This window comes from Pinus tabuliformis, chromosome 4_1 (genome assembly GCF_031772625.1).
Source record: "Pinus tabuliformis cultivar Carrire ecotype Pingquan chromosome 4_1, CPIR1, whole genome shotgun sequence".
Classification (NCBI taxonomy): Eukaryota; Viridiplantae; Streptophyta; class Pinopsida; order Pinales; family Pinaceae; genus Pinus; species Pinus tabuliformis.
This window is the reverse complement of record NC_142303.1, coordinates 991,003,275-991,024,814: the sequence shown is the minus strand read 5'-3', so window position 1 is coordinate 991,024,814 and position 21,540 is coordinate 991,003,275. Positions and strand designations below refer to the sequence as shown.

The window sequence follows — 21,540 nt, the reverse complement described above, 5'->3', positions numbered from 1 at the left end:
GTTATAGATCTCTGATATATGTGTTGGATCCAACAATAGTACTCGCTCCAGTATCTCAAGGCACACTAAGGAAGCTCAATCGTTCCCTTAACCACACTACTCGACTACCCAACAACTAGAGGTTGGTCTCCACAAGTATTATTCTCGATGTAATATAGCAACAATATGGTTGAATAGCTTATCTAAAGTTGGTTTCAAGTACACCTAGGGATCTTCCTATATACCAAAAGGTAATGGAAGTGAAATCATGTACATAGGTATTTTCTAATGTGATATTGCTCAAAGGGATACAATAGGGGTTATGGGGGCTTCCAAGAAGGTGAAACCATGTATAGTTCCTGCATGTATTCCTGCCCAACCTCTATTTTACCCATTAAATGATAGATCATGTTTTATTTAAAGACGTCAAAACACACCTCTAAAAAAAATAAAAATGACCTTACTAACCCTAGAAAAAGCTCCTAAAATTACCTAAACTTACGCAATACATATCTCATATATTATAAGGAGTCATAATTTGAAGAAAAAAAAATCACATATTATTCATTGTCTTCTTGACATTTTGAAATTTTCAAAGCCTAAAACTTCACAAAAAAATTATAACAAAAATTTTAAGATGGTTCTTTTAGAACTGATTTCAGGTTAGTCACAAACCCTATCTTCCATAAGACTATATCTCCATAATTATAGTGAATCATAACTTGAAATTTTTACCATGTGTACTTCAATAGTTTGACTCTATGTCCTCAAAATTCTGTTCTTTCAAACATCTCAAAAGAAAACTTTAATGCAAATAAAAAAATGACTTGTTTGAGACTAATTTTAGGATTAATGTATAGAAAACCAAAACTTGAAACTTTGACCACATGTACTTTATTCCTCCCTAGTCTTCTCAAAATTTAGCAACCTAAAGCTTCACAAAAAAATTGGCAAAAATGCCACAAATTCTTGACTGAATGAGGAAAACCCTACGATCATCGCTTAGATATAATGTTATGAACCATGCACTTTGAAAATGATAAGAAGTCAATGAATACAATCCACTTCGAGAGGAAAACCTCCTTTTACAATGAATTCAATACATAAGACAAGATGAGATGCTCCTAACAATAGGTCTCTTGGTATATCTATAGGAGACAAAGGGTACAGTGACAAAATTTAGCATATTTACTATATAACAAATAAAACTAACAATGGATGCTTATTAGGACCTTAATATAGGGGCCCATGAGGATTAGTGGACGACCCTATCTTTTTTTTTCCCTATGGAATACACATTTGAGGGAAACCCTCTAAGAACTTCCCCTCATTTCAAGGATGGTATGTAGGGTAAACCAGTGAGTTGTATTTTTGGCAAACCTAACTTAGCAGGGACATCGGATGAGGCTCGATAATATCCACAGAGATAGCCAGCCCGAGGACTTGACCCTGACACCTCCTACTTGTAATTCACAACACTTAACCACTCGAGCTAACCCATTAGGCTTGGGAAGACCCTATATTTGCTAGTGTTTTGATAAATATTCCTCTTAAATTGGCTTCTTAGTTCACGACCCAAGAAATTTGTTTATCATAGCTTTCTAGTATGTTTTACTACTACCATGATAGTGGTTATTATCAAGTGAATAATGGATAAAATGATAACTTTAAAGTTTTTTTCTACTTCAACTTCTGTGTTAATTTTTGATAGCTTCGTGTAAATGCTAAGCATTGACTCTTTGCTGGTACCCTTCTTGTTTTCAAGTTAGAGTTATCACCAACACAAGCTTCAATAGAACTGCATATCATCATATATTCTGAACAAATTCAGTATTCTAAAGTTGCACATTCCAGCCATACTACCTGTAACGTGAAATTCCCTAGGAGCACTTCACAATTGGAATACTTTGGCACAATAATTAAATACTTTGGTAGAACTAAGCCTTTGTATAAGAATTATAATAGTATAATGATCATTATAACCTGGCAAATTCCCAGCTTCCTAGTTTCATTTACAATTGAAGTAATGAATGGGCCACAAAAATGGCCTTCAATCATTTCAGAAAACAGTAACACACTTTCGGAACATTTGAGTTTGTTCTACGTTGAAATGCTCAGAAATCAATGAATGCTGTACAAATGATACAATTTGAAAATCAACAACTAACATGAAAATTAACTGTAAAATGAGAACTCTAAGTGGATACATCAATAACAAAAGTAGTCTGGTTGGAACTGTGAAAAATACAAATCCTGGATAAGGATAACAAATTTATGCCCTAAGCAGCTGAATCCTTCAACAATGCTGTAAAGTATTCTGGTTTCCAAGAGAATTTCCAACAACTCTATATTTCTGCCTACTAGCCTTGCAAGCCTAAGCCACCTGCAATTTTTTTCCATCTTTCAACTGAGAATTATGGAAAAGCTCTGATTTCCTAAGGAAAGGAATGATATGATGCTGGATAAATTTAGTCTGCCTTCAAAAAGTAAATGTATGAACCAAAATAACACAAAAAAATAAATTAAACTACATTAACAAATACATAACACTCCCTACCGCATTGCTTTCTTAGATGAACTAAAAACCAATGCTGAACCTCATATAATTCATGCCCATAACAGATAACATCTTGGTGATTGATCCCCAAGGTCTTTGGGATGAAATACTACAGGCCCTACGGATCTGAACTAAAGAAACGTCAATTGATGCACCCACCCACAAAATCTGGAAATTCATTTTAGTATGATTGTTTTACTCAGATTTCAGGTTTCTTAACGAGGTAGACACAAAAAATACAATTTATGTTCACCTTTACGTGATATGTTTTATCTGTGGCTGAATGCTAAACTTTCATTAAACAGTTACTGCATGTAAAATTTAATAGATGATTGGCACAGGCAAGCTGCTTATACATTTCCACTTGATAGTATTCACAAAGATGGTTCTACATTCAAAAAAGAATAGAAAATGAACAGAAGAAAAGACCTTATGTCAAACAATCAAGCGCACTCAAAATCATGGCAGAGAATAGAATAAAATGTCATGGTGGTAAGTCCACGCCATGTATGGTGGTGCTCCTCTCAATCCCCGTCCAAACATTTTTTTTCCAGTGAAATTCAAACAATGAAAATTTATTTATCTCTAGAAATTGTCAGCAAAGATTCAACTTATCAAGGAAATATAATTATGCATCTTATAATGTTGCACAAAGCTTTTCAAGAATCAAGGCATGAGAAACACCTTAAGTTAGATTCCCAAAATGATGAAATGTGTTCAGTAACATCATGTAAAATGAGTTTGGTAATATTCATTAAAATTGAAAGGAGAAAACGTTAACAGGTGGTTTCTCCTACCTCAGCAAGACCTCTTTACAATAACCAGCAGTCTTAACTAAAATTGGTTTGAGTTGAATCCAACATCAGCCTCAGTTAAGATTATGGATGCGATAAACAGCTTCTTCAGCTGTACATAGCTCAACCAAAAAGAAAATGAAATTATCTAAATGTGAGAAAATCATCAAAAGAGATTAATAGGCTTGGTATACGACAAAATAAACTACAAGGCAAGCATACCAAGTTACTTCCACTCTGCCGAATCCTATACAATCTACCAACATCTCTACTTCATGAAATGTAATCTAAATTGGACAGGACAACTACCCAGATTGGCTCCAAATAGGATGGAAGACTATCCAACTGAGACAGATTATCAGGTATCTGGACATCCCTTTTGACATAGTGGTTTTGTAATAATGGAAGTGATTCCTAAAATTCAAAGAAAAGTTCCAGAAAAAGAAACATCGTGATCTCCCCCTTGAAATGAAACTCACTTACTAGACATAATTCTAGCAACTGGCCATGTCCTTTATTCCTCATTTCTATTCCTATACAGCAGGTTACAAAAGATTTTAGATGCTTCCAAGGATATTCCTCTGTAGTAAGAAAAAGGAGAGGATTTCTCCTGGTATATTTGCACAAAAGTGCAGTTTGAGCAGCAAAAGTATGGTAAGAGCAGTGAACAGAGAAGATCCATGGCAAGTTTTAGCTAAAGTATTCTTTAGAGATGACTATTTCTTTCGCCAGAATCAGGGACCTTTTGATTCTAATACTGCAAATATCTTTAGCTTTTCAGGATTGCTAATACTTGCAAGAAATTAGAATACTTAGCAGATTGTTTCCAGATAGATGTATTAGAACTTTAGAGTTGTGTGTCCAAGACACCGCTGGGATTTAGTTGCAATATCTATTTGGACATTCCCCTCACTTCAAAGTCAATTAGAATATCTGCAGCCGTTTCAGCAACAGTGAATGTATGACAAGGGCAGTGAATGGAAAGGCTCCTACACAACTTTAGTTGGACATCACTTAGAGACAGATGTACATGCAGCCAGTATCATTAAGGCTTTTGAGATTTTAGATAAGCCAGATCCCTTATATTGCCAGAATTGCCAATATTTGCAAGAATTTGGTATGCTCAGCATATTTTTTCAAGTTGTCCTTTGAAGGGCAAAGAAATGTTTTGGGAGTTGGTTGTGAGCCATATTTGGACCTTTCCCTCACTTCAAAGATCAGTAGGATATCTTCCTAATTCTATCAAAAAAGTTCTCTAGGAAGGAGCTAAGACTGAATGAGACTATCGAAAAGGAAGAAGGGTTCTCAGTTGAAAAGATCACTGTTGATTTGGGGTGGCATCGGATGTGCTCTAGCCATGAAAATTGGTGGAGAGGCTAAAGCACATGAGATCTCCAAGACTCAGAAATGGTTTGGGCAGATTCTTCCCGGTTTAGGAGATATTAAAATAATTAATATTTTTAATGGAGTTCCTAAGTCTAAACTTAGGAAAAATAGAATATTAAGGGGTATTAATATAAAACTGGGTTAGAAGGTTCCAAAAGACATGGATCAAGCCAAATCTAATCTTAGCCGTTAATTAGAGATGTAATCTCGGCCGTTGAAGGACCAACAAGAAAAGTATAAGAGGAGGCTTGAGGGTCAGTTGGAGAATACAACAGAGTGATCAGTGATTCGATTTTCTAGAGCAGGGTTTGTTAAGAAAAGTCGAATCAGTGATCAGTTTGCAACGAGGGGCAGTGAGTACTGGACAAAGAGGTAGAGATAGTGCCGAGAGACCAGCACAAAGGTAGAGAGGCAAACGCAGAAGCCAGAGTAGGCCACGCAGAGTCTAGCTGAGACAGCACAGAGGCTAGAGGGCCTGCATCATCCACGCAAAGGGCAGCAGGAGTGACGCAGAAGGCTGCAAACGCTGTGCAGTGCCTCAGAGGGATGACACAGAGGCCAGGAGTGCTGATGCAGTGCTTCAGTTGTGCTGGAGAGGGTTTCATGGGGCAAATTTTCTGAATATCTACTTCTGAATAGAGAGGTATTATTGTTGGATTATTTTCTTTGTCGGGTGAGTCAGTTTGGCATCCAATTGTACTCAAATAGATTGCATAATAAAATAACTCTCAGAATTGTTGCACCGGTTTTCCCAAGTTGGGTTTTTCCAGGGACGAGTTGTCCAAAAATAACGGTGTCACTTGTGTGTTTGCTATTTCTTTCAACTGTTGATCTGTAGATGGTTGAGACTGTATTATGTTTATTTCAATATTGATATGTTTAAATATCTTGTTGGTAATTAACAAGTAGGAGAAATAAACTAGAGAATACAAATAAAATTTCTAACAGGTAATACTTAGAAATTTCAACATGTTATCAAAGCGTGGTTGCAGATCACAGGAGAGCTGAAGGCACCAGCTGAAATAGAGCATTTGCAGCAGAAACAACTGTCTCGAGTGACAGAAGTTGTTCCTTGCAGAAAGCGACAGAAGAAGGGTTGAAGCAGAGGGATTGCGTCATCAGTCTGGGTCAGAGAGAGGCCAGTGCAGAGGCTGAGAAGGGTAGAGAAAAGGCTCACGCGGAGCCACGCAGAGACTAGGAGGGTTGACGGAGTTGGCTAGGGGAGCATTTCAGCCAGTGTCGGGATTACACAGAGCCTAGAGGCTCGGTCCTTCAGTTGTTGGGGCTTAGGAAGATGTGGGCAGTTTGCGAGGAGTGAAGCTGGTGGGGTGTTGTGGGCAGAACAGTACCTAATGGGGTAAAACCAAGGTAGAGGGAGTTGCTAACTAGGCGGATTTCTAGCTAAGGAATCCAAATCAGTGTTGCAGATGCACAGAAGATCGGAGAGGTGCGTCTTGACGAGTAGTAAAAGGATTTCCAGGAGGGAAATCGAGACTCAGAGGGAGTCTAGCAGAGAACTTCCAAACGGGAAGTAGCGATTCAGAGGGAGTCGAAGAGAGAACTTCCAGAGGGAAGTAGAGACTCGAAGGAGTTGACAGGAGGAGCAGAGAGATGGCCATGAATGGATTGAGGGATCAGGACAGGGTGGACAAGGCATCCAACTTCGTCATCTGGAAGGCCAAGATCCTGTCTGTTCTGTGTGCCATGAGTGCTCATGTACCTCTAGAGAAGAGGTGGGGAGACATCGAGTTGTAGTCAGGAGGACTACAGACAATGAGGGTCAGGATTCTTGAGGTACCCAAACTCTTGGATCATACCTTGCTACGGGATCCCTGAAGTGAGAAGCAACAGAATGGTGGATGTCGGTAGCAACAAATGTGGATGAAGCGACAGAGAGTGCTATAGTGTAGGAGTCCTAGGCAGCATAGAACTAGCAGGCTGCAACAGTTCGAGAGGCACAGAGAGGGTTGTAACAGTGCAGGATGGCACAGAGAGGTTTGCAATGGTGCAAGTGGCAGGGAATTGTTGCAGCAGCGCTGAGGCAATAGAGGAAGCACGTGATAGCAATAGAGAGAGCTTCAAGATCGAGCATGTTTCTAGCCTGACAAGGATGTCAATAGTTGGGTGGATCAATTACTTACTTCTTAGTAACAGAGTTGCAGTGCAATAACAGTTGGTAGTAGCACGATGCAACATGATGAGGGGTTTGTAGTGCAGATGTAGTGTTGGGAGAAAGGACCAGCAACAGCATGGATTCAGACAGAGTTGTCGTAAGGATGCAGCAGTGGCAGTGGCAGAGCCATGGGCAGCAATACATGATGCAGCAATGGAGAGGATGTTGGGTAGGGAGGCCTAGCATCAGCACAAGTACCGATGCCGTATAATCAGAGTAATGCTCAGTTGGAGTATTACTAGAGCACAGTCCTCGCTAAGAGGGAGTGTTTATTTGGGGTAACATCAAATGTGCTCTAGCCATGAAAATTGGTGGAGACGCTAAAGCACATGAGATCTCCAAGACCCAGAAATTGTTTGGGCAGATTCTTCTCGGTTTAGGAGATATTAAAATAATTAATATTTTTAATGGAGTTCCTAAGTCTAATCTTACGAAAAATAAAATATTAATGGGTATTAGTATAAAACTGTGTTAGAAAGTTCTAAAAGACATGGATCAAGCCAAATCTAATCTTAGCCGTTGATTAGAGATGTAATCTTAACCGTTGAAGGACCAACAGGAAAAGTATAAGAGGAGGCTTGAGGGTCAGTTGGAGAATACACTAGAGTGATCATCATTCGATTTTCTAGAGCGGGGTTTCCTAAGAAAAGTTGAATCAGTGATCAGTTTGCAGCGAGGGGCAGTGAGTACTGGACAGAGAGGCAGAGATAGTGTCGAGAGACTAGCACAAAGGTAGAGAGGAAGACGCAAAAGCCAGAGCAGGCCACGCAGAGGCTAGCTCAGACAACGCAGAGGCCAGGGGGCCTGTGTCATCCACGCAGAGGGCAGCAAGGGTGACGCAGAAGGCCGTAGAGGTTGCGCAGTGCCTCAGAGGGCTGACACAGAGGGTTTTGCGGCTGACTCAGAGACCAAGAGGGTTGATGCAGTGCTTCAGTTGTGCTGGAGAGGGTTTTGTGGGGCAGATTTTATGAATATCTACTTCCGAATAGAGAGGTATTACTGCCGGATTATTCTCTGTCGAGTGAGCCGATTTGGCACCCAGTTGTACTCAGATAGACAGCATAATAAAATAACCCTCAGAATTGCTACAATGGTTTTCCCAAGTTGGGCTTTTCCTAGGACGATTCGTCCAAAAATAACGGTGTCACTTGTGTGTTTGTTATTTCTTTCAACTGTTGATCTATAGATGATTGACACTGTATTGTGTTTATTTCGATATTTATATGTTTAAATAACTTATTCGTAATTAACAAGTAGGAGAAATAAACCAAAGAATACAGATAAAATTTCTAATGGGTAATACTTAGAAATTTCAACATGGTATCGGAGCGTGGTTGCAAATCACAAGAGAGTTGAAGGCACCAGCTTAAGTAGAGCATTTGCAGCAGAAACAGTTGTTCCGAGTGATAGAAGTTTTTCCTTGCAGAAAGCGACAAAAAAAGGGTTAACGCAGAGGGACTGCGTCATCAGTCCAAGCCAGAGAGAGGTCAGCGTAGAGGCTGAGGAGGACAAAAAATAGGCTCACGCAGAACCATGCAGAGACCAAGAGGGTTGACGCAATTGGCTAGGGTAGCATTTCAGCCAGTGTCGGGATTGCGTAGAGCCTAGAGGCTCAGTCTTTCAGTTGTTGGGGCTTAGGAAGCTGTGGGTAGTTTACGAGGAGTGAAGCTGGTGGAGTGTTGTGGGCAGAATAGTACCTAACGGGGCAAAACCAAGGTAGAGGGAGTCGCTACCGAGGCAGATTTCTAGCCAAGGAATCAGAATCAGTGTTGCAGGTGCATAGAAGATCGGAGAGGTGTGACTTGATGAGTGGCAAAAGGATTTCCAGGAGGGAAATCGAGACTCAGAGGAAGTCTAGCAGAGAACTTCCAGATGGGAAGTAGCAACTCAGAGGGAGTCGAAGAGAGAACTTCCAGAGGGAAGTAGAGACTCGGAGGAGTCAACAGGAGGAGCAAAGAGATGGCCATGAATGGACTGAGGGATCAGGACAAGTTGGATGGGGCATCCAACTTCATCATCTGGGAGACTAGGATCATGTTTTTTCTGTGTGCCATGAGTGCTCATGTACCTCTAGAGAAGAGGTGGGGAGACATCGAGCTATAGTCAGGAGGACTACAGGCGATGAGGGGCAGGATCCTTGAGGTACCCAAACTCTTGGATCATACCTTGCTACGGGAGCCCCGAAGTGAGAAGTAGCAAGATGGTGAATGTTAGTAGAAACGGATGCGGATGAAGCAGCAGAGAGTGCTACAGTGCAGGAGTCCTAGGTAGCACAGAGCTAGCAGGCTGCAGTGGTGTGAGAGGCACACAGAGGGTTGCAATGGTGTCGGATGACATAGAGAGGTTTGCAATGGTGCGAAAGGCAAGGAGTTGTTGCAACAGCGCAGAGGCAATAGAGAGAGCATGTGATAGCAGCAAAGAGAGCTTCAACATCAGGAGTGTTTCTAGCCTGACAAGGATATCAGTAGTTGGGTGGATCAATTACTTACTTCTCAGTAATTGAGTTGTAGTGCAGTAGGAGTCGGTAGTAGCACGATGCAGCATGATGAGAGGGGGTTGCAGTGCAGATGCAGTGTTGGGAGAAAGGACCAGCAACAGCACGAATGCAGACAGAGCTACCGTATGGATGCAACAGTGGTAGTGGTAGAGCCTGTCAGGATATTTCGACACATAGGAAATAGTTAAGTACAACTTGGTCTAGTGTAGAGTTAGGTATAGAGTTAGGTAAAGTGTGTTTCTTTACCGTTGTACATTTTGTAACTTACAATCCGACGGTCACGATATGTAGTGATCCGACGGTTCACTCTCTCCTCGGTATTACCGACACTTGATCCGTGGCTTGACACCCGATTGGTCCATGAGTTCTATTTAAAGCGCATGGAGGGTCATTGTTCGGGTAATCCGTGCATGAGAGAAGCTTATGTAAATTTTCATTCTTTGATTAATAAATTGCCTGTAGTAGCCACGTTGGCACAGGCCGTGGACTGTTTCCCTCTTTGAGGGTTTTAACCACGTCAAAAATACTGGTGTATTGATTTGAGATCTGGTTGTGAGCGGTGTCCTTTTGGTGTTCTTTCTGAGGAACTTACCCTGTAAATTCCTACATGGTATCAGAGCAATTTGAGGGCCGCGTCCGTTGGTGATCCAAATCTGAAGCCGGTAGAACTGCATCCGACTGCCGTTTCCTAGATCTGCTGTTTCTGACTGCTTTCGGGCCGAGAGGACTGCTCTGTTGTGTTCGGAGCATCTGTTCCAGTGAGGAACCCCTTTCGTTTCACGCGAAAAGGTTTCCGGTAGCCCTAGCTGCGTCATTTTTAAGATCTGGAGGTATACAGTGTTTTTGCAGTTTACTGTTATTTTCTCTCTGCTTATTTCGGTTTCGGTTTATTTAGCTTTTTTTTAACCGGATCTATACCTTTCATTTCTGCGTATGCTCTTTGCCCTGCGACTCTGTGCGATCTGGGCAAATCAGAAACAGAAAGGAAAGATTTTTTCTCATGCGTATGCTCTTTTCCCTGCACCTTAGTGTGATCTCGGAAAATCAGAAACATTGAGAAAAATATTTAGTTTTTCGGCTAAAGCTAACTTTGAGCCGCAAGGTTCATTTTTTAAAATATCTTTTTTTTTTTGCTAAAGCTAACTTCGAGCCATAAGGTTCGTTTTCTTTGCATGTCCGTGTTGGGTTTTGTGTTTTGTGTTTTGTAGGGAAAAAGAGCTTTCTCAAGGCAAGCACGCAAACCAAGCCCCCCCCCCTCTCTCTCTCTCTCTCTCTCTCTCAAATTTTTTGTATAGATCAATTGGTTCAAAGCTATTTTAAGAGAGTAGAGGTCTTCGGTTCAAGTCTCCATTTTGTGGGGGCGGATTTTTTTCATTCCCGCACTTTGCCGGCAACTTCAACAATTTTTTTTCAAAAAGCCATAACTTCTTCATCCGGAAGCCTTTTTCAGAGCCGTTTTTTTTAAAACAGCCTAATTTTTCGAGATCTATCCATTGGAACACTTACTTTCAGCATCTTCAGCTTCAGTTTTTTTTAAAATGGAAAGTCCATGCCAAGTCATTCTTGACAGCACTAACTACTTCCAATGGATATCCTACATGGAAGATTTACTTAGAAGTAAAGGTCTCTACAGAATAGCCACAGACCAAGAGAAGAAACCAAAAGATGAAGACAAGGCTGCAAAATGGGAAAATAGACAAGATCAAGCACGTGGTTTGATAGGGATGTCTATTTCTCCTGATCTTAGATTCCATATTGCAGAACTTGAAACTCCTCATGAAGCATTGGAACAAATCACTAAAGTTTTTGGGATTAAAAATGAAATTAGAGCCCATCAACTTGAAAATGAGTTGCTTACATTGGATCCTAATAATTTTTCTTGCATTGAAGATTTCTTGTCCAAATTCAAGACCCTTAGATATCTCTTGGAAGGTGTTAAGGTTAAGAAAGAAGATAGTAACCTTATTTATTCCATCCTTACTAAGTTGGGACCAGCCTACTCTGTATTTGTTTCCACCTTCCATTCTACAAGGGAAGCTTTCATTTGTCAAGGAAAAGACTACAAGGCCCCTTCCTTTGACTCTTTTTGTGATTCTTTAATAAGAGAACAAGAAAAACTCTTACACCTTGGTCTTCTTAATCTTGGAAACTCTTCCAAGAAAGCGTTAGCCGCCCAGCAGCAACCAAATTCAAAGAATCCTAAGAAGTCATATCCTAAAAAGAATGGTCCTAAACCAAACAAGGGTCCTAAGCAAACTCAGCCTCAAAATGAAAGATCATTTCAGCAAAATGATAAGACCAATAAAAACAAATGGAAGAAGACTGATAGACATTGTAACTTTTGTAATCGAGATGGCCACTTAGAATCTAAATGCTTTAAGAAGATGGAAGCCTTGGAAGCCGCAATGAAGAAACATAACATCCATGTGGAGCATTCTTCTACTTCAACTTCAACTTCATCTTCAGGAATGGCACTTTCTGCATGTCGTTGTCAATCATCTCAGTCTGGTTATGCATTAAATGTATCTTCTTCTTCTCATTCTCATGAGTGGCTCATTGATTCTGGAGCCTCTTATCACATGGCCAAAAACAAAGCCATGTTTTCTTCTTTAAATGATTGTAACACCAAAAATATATATGTTGGTGATGATAGATCTCTTAATGTTGTAGGGACTGGAACTGTTCATCTAGACAATGGTCAGTTTAATGATGTATTATGTGTTCCAACCTTATCCTGCAACCTTCTATCTGTATATCAGATAACTCATTCAGGTGAAGGTAAAATTGTTGAATTTTCACCTCATGATGTTGTAATCAGGGATCTGAGAGATCCTAAATAGATTCTAGCTACTGGTATTGCTGATGATTCCACAAGGTTGTATAAGTTTCACAACTTTGGGTCATCAAATCTTCCCTCAGTGTTTGTTGCTCATAATGATGAAGTGAGCAAACTTTGGCATGAGCGATTTGGTCACTTAAACTATCGCTCCCTTCAGCATCTATGTAAAGAAAATAAGGTGACAGGTCTTCCTATGGTATCTTGCAGAGATGGTGTTTGTTCCGGATGTGTACTCGGAAAACATCATCGGGACAGTTTTGAAAAACGTGCCTCTTGGCACGCCTCAGCCCCTTTACAGCTTGTGCACAGTGATTTATGTGGTCCACTTCCTGTTGCTTCATTCTCTGGCTGCAAGTATTTCTTAACTTTCATTGATGATTTCTCCAGACGCACTTGGGTATACTTCTTAAAACTCAAGAGCGAAGTATTTAACACATTTTTGGCCTTCAAAGCCTTTGTTGAAAAACAATCTGGACATCAAATTCTTAAGCTAAGAACTGATAATGGTGGAGAATATGTTAAAAACACATTCATCAACTTTTGCACCGAAAATGGAATTCAAATGCAACATACTGTTCCATACACTCCACAACAAAATGGTGTAGCTGAAAGGAAAAATCGCACCTTAAAGGAAATGGCTAATTGTATGCTGCAATCTAAAGGACTCAGTCTTAGTTTTTGGGCCGAAGCAATTAATTGTGCAAATTATATAATAAATCGCACTCCTACTAAGGTTCTAAAGAATATCACTCCAGAAGAAGCTTGGAGTTCCATTAAACCAGATGTAAGTCACTTTCGTGTTTTTGGAAGTGAAGCATGGGCCCATATTCCTGATGAAAAGCATAAAGCTTTAGAACCTAAGAGTGAGAAATGTACTTTTGTTGGATATTCTGAAGATGTAAAAGGTTATAGACTTATTCCATTTAAGTCCAAAAATGTTATCATTAGAAGAGATGTAAAATTTGATGAAAATAAATCGGCCTGCGAGCCTAGTCCGGCGGATGTGCCACCTCTTCCTATCTCTTCTACTTTTGAAAACATTTCTTCTTCAGATGATGAAAGTGAGGATGAAAATCCTCCCCCACCTTCTCAGGATCCTCAACTTCCAAGATGGGTTCGTGCTACTCGGGATGCAGCAGGTGATCTTGCCGGTGATCCTACAGATCAGCGACGTACTCGTTCTCAGTTTGAAAGAGCCTCTTCTTTACTGGCTCAAGCTCCAGTAAATCATGATCCTGACACTTTTGTAGAAGCTTCAGGCCATCCACATTGGGAAACAGCTATGAATGAAGAATATCATTCATTGTTGGCAAATGATACATGGGATCTTGTTCCTCTACCAAAGGGACGCAAACTTGTTAGATGTAAATGGGTTTACAGAACCAAGTATGGACCAGATGGGAAAGTTGATAAACATAAAGCTCGTCTTGTTGCTAAGGGCTTTTCACAGGTTGAAGGCATTGACTACACTGAAACCTTCTCCCCTGTTGCTAAAATGAACTCTATCCGCCTTGTTCTTTCCCTTGCTGCCTCTTTAAAATGGGAAGTCCATCAGATGGATGTTAAATCTGCCTTCTTGCATGGGGACTTGCATGAAGAAATCTATATGGAACAACCCATTGGCTTCATCCAAACAGACTCCAGCCTTGTATGTCGACTTAAGAAATCTCTTTATGGTCTCAAGCAAGCTCCTCGGGCTTGGTATGCCAAAATGGATAGCTTTCTTTTAGAATCTGGCTTCTCTAGGTGTTATTCTGACAATACTGTCTACACCAAGAAAGTGGGCAACTCTCTTATCATCCTTGTTCTTTATGTTGATGATCTTATCCTTACTGGTAGTGATCCCAACCTTATAAACCATGTGAAGTCTAGCCTTAAAAAGAAATTTGAAATGACAGACTTAGGACACTTACACTATTTTCTCGGTCTTCAAGTCTTGCAATCCAAGGAGGGTATTTCCCTTTCCCAGTCCAAGTATGCTTGTGATATTCTTCGTCATTTTCACATGGAAGACTGTAAGCCAGCCCCTTCTCCCTTTCAGTCTGGAGTCAAACTTTCAGTCTCTTGTACTTCTCCTGAAGTTGATGCTACCTTATACCGTCAACTCGTAGGAAAACTCTTGTATTTAACCCATACTCGTCCTGACCTTTCCTTTGCTGTTGGCCTTGTTGCTCGTTTTATGCAAAACCCCCGTGAAAGTCATTGGAAAGCAGCTAAAAGAATACTTCGTTATGTTCGAGGTACAGTACAGTTTGGGATTCATTACAGTGCCAAAGCAGCTCCTCTATTAGTTGGTTTCACTGATTCTGATTGGGCTGGTGACCCTGATGATCGGAAGTCTACTGCCGGTTATGTCTTCACTCTTGGTTCAGGACCTATTACATGGGCTTGTAAGAAACAGGCTGCCATTTCTCTTTTGTCAGCAGAAGCAGAGTATCGTGGTGCCGTGGAAGCTAGTAAGGAAGCCTTGTGGCTTCGTCAGATCCTATCAGAGTTTGGCTTTGAGCAGCAGCATCCAACCACACTTTGGTGTGATAATCAAAGTGCCATTCAGCTATGCAAAGATCCAGTCCAACATCAGCGCAGCAAACACATTGAACTACACATGCACTTCATCAGAAAGCTCGTTCATGACCATGTTCTTGAAGTGCAATATTGTTCAACAGATGATCAGGTTGCAGACATCTTCACAAAGGCTCTCACAGAGGCGAAGTTCACTAAACTTCGATATATGCTTGGAGTTCAGGAAGTTGTCACTAAGGGGGGATAGGATCTAGTGCCTCCTTCCTTCTCCTATTGTGTCATATTTGTAAATCCTTCAATCCTATCCCAAGTTGTTCTTAAGGGGGGATGTTAGGATATTCCGACACATAGGAAATAGTTAAGTACAACTTGGTCTAGTGTAGAGTTAGGTATAGAGTTAGGTAAAGTGTGTTTCTTTACCGTTGTACATTTTGTAACTTACAATCCGACGGTCACGATATGTAGTGATCCGACGGTTCACTCTCTCCTCGGTATTACCGACACTTGATCCGTGGCTTGACACCCGATTGGTCCATGAGTTCTATTTAAAGCGCATGGAGGGTCATTGTTCGGGTAATCCGTGCATGAGAGAAGCTTATGTAAATTTTCATTCTTTGATTAATAAATTGCCTGTAGTAGCCACGTTGGCGCAGGCCGTGGACTGTTTCTCTCTTTGAGGGTTTTAACCACGTCAAAAATACTGGTGTATTGATTTGAGATCTGGTTGTGAGCGGTGTCCTTTTGGTGTTCTTTCTGAGGAACTTACCCTGTAAATTCCTACAGAGCCATGGGTAGCAGTACAGGATGCAGCAGTGCAGAGGATGTTGGGCAGGGAGCCCTGGCATTAGCATAGGTACCAGTGCCGTATAATCAGAGTGATGCTCAGTTTAAGTATTACTAGAGCATAATCCTCACTAAGAGGGAGTGTTGATTTGGGGTAGCATTAGATGTGCTCTAGCCATGAAAATTGGTGGAGACGCTAAAGCACATGAGATCTCCAAGACCCAAAAATGGTTTGGGCAGATTCTTCCCGGTTTAAGAGATATTAAAATAATTAATATTTTTAGTGGAGTTCCTAAGTCTAAACTTAGGACAAATAAAATATTAATGGGTATTAAGATAAAACTGGGTTAGAAGGTTCCAAAAGACATGGATCAAACCAAATCTAATCTTAGCCGTTGATTAGAGATGTAATCTCGGTCGCTAAAGGACCAATAGGAAAAGTATAAGAGGAGGCTTAAGGGTTAGTTGGAGAATACACCAGAGTGATCAGTGATTTGATTTTCTAGAGCAGGGTTTGCTAAGAAAAGTCAAATCAATGATCAGTTTGCAGCAAGGGGCAGTGAGTATTGGACAGAGAGATAGAGATAATGTTGAGAGACCAGCACAAAGACAGAGAGGCAGACACAGAAGCCAGAACATGCCACGTAGAGGCTAGCTGAGACAGCGCAAAGGCCAGAGGGCCTGCATCATACACACAGAGGGCAATAGGAGTGACGCAGAAAGTCGTAGAGGCTGCGCAGTGCCTTAGACGGCTAACACAGAGGATTTTGAGGTTGATGGAGAGGCCAAGAGCGCTAACGCAGAGGCCAAGAGGGCTGACACACTGCTTCAGTTGTGCTAGAGAGGGTTTCGTGGGGCAGATTTTCTAAATATCTGCTTCCGAATAGAGAGGTATTACCACTGGATTATTTTCTCTGTCGGGTGAGCCGGTTTGGCACCCAGTTGTACTCAGATAGACTGCATAAGAAAATAACCCTCAGAATTGTTCCACTAGTTTTCCCAAGTTAGGTTTTTTTGGGGATGAGTTGTCAAAAAATAACGGCATCACTTTTGTGTTTGCTATTTCTTTCAGTTGTTGATATGTAGATGGTTGAGACTGTATTGTGTTTATTTCGATATTTATAGGTTTAAATAAATTGTTTGTAATTAACAAGTAGGAGAAATAAACCAGAGAATACAGATAAAATTTCTAACGGGTAATACTTAGAAATTTCAACAAGAACTTGAAATCACTCCCAATCAATGTTGCACGAAGCGGGAGCGAAGCGGAAGCGTTTTTTGGAAGCGGGGACGCCGAAACGTCATTTTCCAAAAATCTAGGAAGCGAAGCGTCTGCGGAAGCGTCTGCTATATATATATATATATTTTATATTTTTTTGCATTTATACTCAAAACAAACATCCCAAATACCAAATTAATTGTAGAAGACATGAAAACATGCATATTTTTGCATAAATCAAGATAGATATAACATCCATTGTACATTAATGATCTAGAATCTAGATTCTTCTCCTCTTGTCTAGCCTTTGCCTCTACCTCGATTGTCTAGGGATATTAGTCAACATTGCCCAATTTTGATCAAACTACCTAATTCAAGACTTAAAATATGGTAGAAAAAGCTTAACATGTTTGATCGATGATTTTGACTTGATTGAAAGGTAATTTTTTGCTAAGGGCGTGCCGCGTGACAAAGGAGTTCAACAATTAACACCACCAACACCAGGGTACATATAGGGCTTGGTGCTCTTGATTAAATGCTAATCGCATACCTTCATACTTGATATAATCTAATGAAATGCCACAATCCCATTGATCCTGAATACCTGAAAACTGTTAAGTCTGCTGAATTTTGAATAGGATATGAAATTCTATTTTCTCCATATGAAGTCCAATGAGGCTGGAACCACTCTCAAACATTCTGAGTCATTTCATGGTAATGTTAAAAATTTAAGTAAAAGGATGAAAATGAAAAATAAAGGAGAATGTCACTTTTACTTTAAGAATTTAACATTACCATGAGGGAGCATCTGCTATATTTATATTTTTTTTTGCTTTCATTTGTCACCCTAACCCAAGGTGGACCCACCCCCAACAAGCAAACTCACCTAAAATTTAAAAAAAAATTGAAAAAAAAAACGATTTTCTAAATGCTTTTCCGGAAGCTTTTCTGGAAGCGTACGGAAGCGTCTGGGAAGCGCCGTACGAAGCGCGCTTCGGCGCTTCGGAAGCGCCAGCGCTTCCAAATTTCCAGGAAGCGTCTAAAAATTTCGGAAGCGCGCTTCCGGCCAAGCTTCCTAGGCGCTTCCGTACGGGACGCGCTTCGGGGCTTGGAACCGGGGGGGGCGCTTCGTGCAACACTGCTCCCAATGCTTTATATCTATGGAAACACTAATATATTGGAATTTTGTAAGTTATTATTCTAAAATCCAATATCTTTAATATACAACTATAGGTGAGTAGACCTATTTAGAAGGATTGGAGATAGTATATGACAAGCACTTCTTTGCTATGAAACCAATAAACTACATTAAGGGATATGAATTACCTCCCAAATAGTAGAAAGGATTAGCGAGAGTCAGATAATTCAGGATAAGGATAATAGATGGATGAAGTAGTGTCAAACCATATTGAAGTCAGAACATCTTTCAAGTCCCAAGTTTTAGGCTGGTTGGTAATCAATCAGTCCCTCCTTGTCATTGCAATTCGTTGAATATAAATATAGGGTTAACCAATGGTTTGCTTACATTTCAAACAGAGTTAATAGTGGAATATGTCTTTTAAAGTTGTAGAGTTCGTTGAGTGCTGTGGGTATGGACCACTTTAGAATAAGCAAACTTCATTCTTGGTCAGCTCAGCTAGAAGGTGACAATTTCAGGAGATTTATGGATTGTCAAACAACATGGCAAGGAAATATAAAGCTCTATTTTGCTCACAAGGGCCACTTTTCTATGGAGAAAGTAATGTATGGAAGATTTTAACGCTGCATCAACCAGCCTTTTCTTTGTAGAGTTGACAGAGTCTAAAGTTGATCTATCTGCAAAAGTTGCAACCAAAATGAGTTTATATAGAAATATATGGATTCTATGGAGTTTGGTACTAAAGTATACATGTTCGCTATGCTTACCTATCTCAGGAGAGGGAGGAAATTGCAATATCCCCTTGTTAATTAATGATTTCATCAGTGTAATCATATTGTTCTTTATTGCAAGAAAGGAAGTACCATTATCATAATTATCAGAGCTGACCACTTCATTTTGAATCCACCAGTTCAAAATAATTTTCCATTTTGACCAAAAACAGGCCTGAACCAGCTCTCTGAACTGGTTGGTTGTATATAACCTCTGACCTGTGTGCCAATTTTGCCACCAAGAATGGGTCTAGACCCTAAAACCTAGCCTTACTCTATTTTAAGATACCATCAATCCCTCACCCAGATCTAACTCACTCTTATAATTAAGCATTTATTGGCATGTGAAGAATTTGGAGCTGTAGCAAAGAACACTGATTTTGAGCAAAGTTGGCCCTGACTTGGTGCTGATTTTGGTGGATAAATTTATCTACTTCACCAGTCTACAAATTTTCTACAATCTTGGAGGAGATTTGACAGTGGATTCTTGTGCCCATTTAAAGATATCTAAAAAATATTCTAACCCTCATCTCTTAGACTGTATATTTGTCAGGTTCTTCTTCACAAAATAAGGGTAGATTTTGCATTTGCAGATATAATTTCACTGTTAGAGGCATTCTCATGGCTCCCAAAAAGAAGACCCACTACATGGACCCATTGCCAAATGGTTGAGTTTAAGATAGTATTCAACCATGACAAGATGGAATTCTATGGGCTGAATTCAACTCCAGACACATTTTGGCCCACCAGTGAAACTTGACTAGTGACCTGGAAGAAACTGGCAAGTCAACCACCCACAGTTATATATATATATATATATATATAGATAGCATTGAATTTCAATTAGAGAAGAAACATTATACAAAATATAATGCAAAAAATCCATAGCCAATCATATGATCATATCAACATCCATAAAGAAAACATAACTTAAAAAAGGAAAATGCCCTTGAAACAATTAAAACTAAGCCCTCAAAAAGAAGGGAACAGTCACTGAACTTAGCGTCTAAAACATGAAAATTTACCACTTATCACTTAAATCTGAAACGAAAAACCAGCTGAAAATGTGTACCCTGATCCTCAGCTCTGCAATCTAGCACAAGGGTGCCAGGACAAAGGTATGATGACAGATATTGTGCACTAGTCATGTAGAAGCTCTCCATATTAGTGTTCTTGAAAAGCCCTAGATGCTAGTGAGAATACCATCTTAAGACCGGACAAGGAGAAACTATGCAAAAATGAATTTCAAGTGCCAAAAACTAGAATTTATAAAACTCAAGTGAGTCAAATGGGATGGATGAGTGGCGATTCAAACAAGCTAACGTCATACTCAGCAGATCAAATGGGCTTCAGCAACCGAAACAGACCAAACCAATTTGACAAAGGGTTGACTTAATTGCACTATGTCTACAAGGCTCTGAGCTGAACCAATCTAGTTAAAGTAGGGGGTCAGGTAGCACTGTCGATTCTGGGTCAAAACCACCAAGTCCAAAAACTATGGTATATGCAAAGGTGGAAATACCACTTAGCACACATTCAAGGACAAGTTAAGCCCTATGTAAGTGTCTTAGCTGATTTAAAAGCCCAAATGTGAGTTGTTGTTGAATCCTTTCATGTGAAGAACTCAAAAAACCAAGGCAAAAGAGACACAGGATGAAGTAGGAATATAGAGAGAGATCCCTATGCATGATAGTGGAAGTGGAAACTCTTGTTAGACAACCTCCTCCACTTACCCTTCTAGGGATCCCTTAAGATTCATCCCTCCAACTTCGCGTCATAACACACTCAGTTTACAAAGGAAGAAGATTGATTAATTCTTTGTAGCTTGCACCCTAAGTTGCACAAAACGGGGAAACGCGAATATATATATATATATATTGAAAATATTTAAATATATATATGTGTGTGTGTGTGTGTGTGTGTGTGTGTGTGTGTGCAATCATAAAGCATAAATGATACATTATAATTTATTACACTTAAACATTAAGATTTAATTTACATCACATTTACTCATGAATGATCACATAATGAAAATAAAAATATCGGAATATCCAAAAGCAACCTTTATTATATATCCAAATCTCAAAATCAGCCTTTATTTATATTAATATATGAGGCTGCAAGAGAGAGATCCAAATCAGGATTTTCTGCATCCACATCCCATTCTTTTAGAAGGACCATTGTTGTATTGGGAGTCTCCTCCTACATAGTCGAACGACCTTAGTGCTCTTGATTAAATACACGTTCATACCCTAGTACCCTACATGATCTTGATTATTGGGAGTTTCCCCTGCATAGAGGGCTTGGTTCTCTTGATTAAATACAAGTTCCATACCCTAGTACATGATAAAATCCAATGGAAACATTGCAATCCCTCCAATCCTGAAATCCTGAAAAACAAATAAGTCTGCTGGATTTTGAGTGAGATCTCAAATTCTACTTTCTCCATATGAAATCCAATGAGGGGAAACCACTCTCAAACATCCTGAGTCATTCCATGGTAACGTTAAAAATTTAAGTAAAAGGATGAAAATGAAAAATAAAGGAGAATATCACTTTTACTTTAAGAATTTAACATTACCATGAACTGCATATCCCTCAAACTTCCTGATGAACTGCATATCAACACTAGGGCAAAAATTCACTTTTATAACTTTAGACACGCATCTAGAAGCAACAAGAATTCACTAACATACCCTAAAAGTAAATTAAAAAACAAATTAAAAAAAAAAACACAAGTTAATGAGGAAACGTGGGTCGTACGGCCCTGAAACGCGTTTCCGGCCATATTGGCCACGTTTCCGTTTCAAGAAACGTGGCAGTACGGACGGAAACACGTTTCACGGCCGTACCAAACGCGTTTCCGCGTTTCGTACCCGTTT

At 39.9% G+C, this 21,540-nt stretch overlaps 1 protein-coding gene across 2 annotated transcripts in view; it reads right to left on the bottom strand.

Annotated features, from left to right (window-relative positions):
• Positions 1 to 1,898: 1,898 nt before the first annotated feature.
• LOC149179475 (zinc transporter) overlaps positions 1,899 to 21,540 on the bottom strand; it is a 328,009-nt gene continuing 308,367 nt past the window's right edge. For both annotated transcript variants that reach the window (XR_016258286.1, XM_089420675.1), the window contains one exon: positions 1,899 to 2,362. The gene's annotated coding sequence lies outside the window, so the exon portion shown is untranslated. The remainder of the gene's footprint in view (positions 2,363 to 21,540) is intronic.